At 74.6% G+C, this 1,601-nt stretch overlaps 1 non-coding gene across 1 annotated transcript; it reads left to right on the plus strand.

The window, feature by feature from the left end:
• Window positions 1-751: 751 nt before the first annotated feature.
• On the plus strand, window positions 752-870 carry LOC139044605 (5S ribosomal RNA). The gene has a single exon (XR_011501672.1). It is a non-coding gene; the product is annotated as a 5S ribosomal RNA (ribosomal RNA).
• Window positions 871-1,601: the final 731 nt, after the last annotated feature.

A 1,601-nucleotide genomic window follows, 5' to 3' on the forward strand; every position in this document is an offset into this window, starting at 1 on the left:
AGCTGTCCAGGGTGGCCGCGGGGCCTGGGGTTGAGGGCGCGGTCCGGGTCCCGTGGGCGGGGCGCGGGGCGGGGCGGGGAAGGGTGGCCCGCCCTGGTCTCCCCGCGCCCCGCCGCCCGCCCCGGAGGGGTTTCCGGTGATGCCCTCTGGTCGCGCCGGTGGCTCCAGCTGGATTTGGGCAAGTTGGGGCCGGGCCGGAGCGGCGGCCGCCGGGGGTTGTTGGGCCCGGGTTCGTTGGGAGGCGCCTCGGGCCGGAGGGGCCTCGCGGGCCCGGGGCCCCGACGCGCCGACGCGCCGACGCGCCGACGCGCCCGACGCCCCGGGCCACCTGGCCCCGAGCAGAGCAGCCGGATGTCCTGCGACCCGTCGCCGGGATGCGGGCGGACAGGAGGCCTGGAGCGTCCGGGGCCGGCTTGGGAGAGCGCCTAGACTTGCGCCCCGCCCGCCCACAGTCCCCGGGGTGCCCGAGGCCTCCCGCGCCCTGGGCGGGCGGCAGGGCAGGGCAGGGCAGGGCAGGGCAGGGTTTGGCTGGCCGCGGCGGCGGCGGCGGCGGCGGTGGCGGGAGGCAGTGGCAGGCAGGCGGCAGGCGGCGGAGCGCGGGGCGCAGGGGACGCGGGCGTCCGGTGCGCGTCACAGGGGCTCGGGCGCGCGCGTCACAGGGGCCAGGCGACGGCGCGTCACAGGGACCAGGCGACAGCGCGCGCGCGCGCGCGCGCGAGGCTTCTTAGGGGCGCCGGCGGCAGCCACCAGCGTCTACGGCCATACCACCCTGAACGCGCCCGATCTCGTCTGATCTCGGAAGCTAAGCAGGGTCGGGCCTGGTTAGTACTTGGATGGGAGACCGCCTGGGAATACCGGGTGCTGTAGGCTTTTGCCTCCCGCCGCCTCCCTCTCCTTTTGCCCCCCCCCCCCCCCCGCCCCCAGCGCCGCTCCCTCCATGCTCCTCCCGCCCCTCCTCCCTCCTCACCGGTCGCCCCATCGCCCCGCCACGCCCCCACCGCTGTCCAGCCGCGCGAGTGCCCCGCGGCCGCGGCCGCCGCCCAGCCCTTCCACCTCGCGGCCCCACGGGAACCCAGGGCCAACCGGGGCCGGCCCCGCGTGGCCGTGCCCCCGACGCCGCCCTCGTCCGGCGGGCTCCCTCTGTCCTCGGCGGCCTCTTCCCACCCGCCAGGCTCCTGAGAGACCCTAGCGGTCCACTCGGCCGGCGCGGCCCCCAAGCAGTTGGTCGAGTCGTGGTGTGCGATGGAACGGATCCCGCTCCGGGCTGCGGAGGCCCGGACAGCTTCGGCAAGCTGCCGGCAGCCCATCCGTCTTCCAGAGCCCATCTAGGAAAGACCCCGGGTCAGGCTTCTCCAAACAGCACCTACAGAAGGACGGGGCCCACTGGGCTCGACAGGAGCCTTCCGGGCCTGGCCATCCATCCCAAGCGGGACGGCTTCTGGATTTTCTGATGCCTGCGCCGTGTGTCAGCTTCTCCAAGTCGGCACCTGGCTGTCCTTGATACCGTCGTTCGCGAGAAACCCTCGTTTCCGCACCGGAGTTGGTACGGGTCCTTTTGTGTTGTCTTGCCTTAAAGACGTCCCCTTCCCCAAGTGTCTAAG

The sequence above is a fragment of the Equus asinus genome, chromosome 2 (assembly GCF_041296235.1).
Source record: "Equus asinus isolate D_3611 breed Donkey chromosome 2, EquAss-T2T_v2, whole genome shotgun sequence".
Lineage (NCBI taxonomy): Eukaryota > Metazoa > Chordata > Mammalia > Perissodactyla > Equidae > Equus > Equus asinus.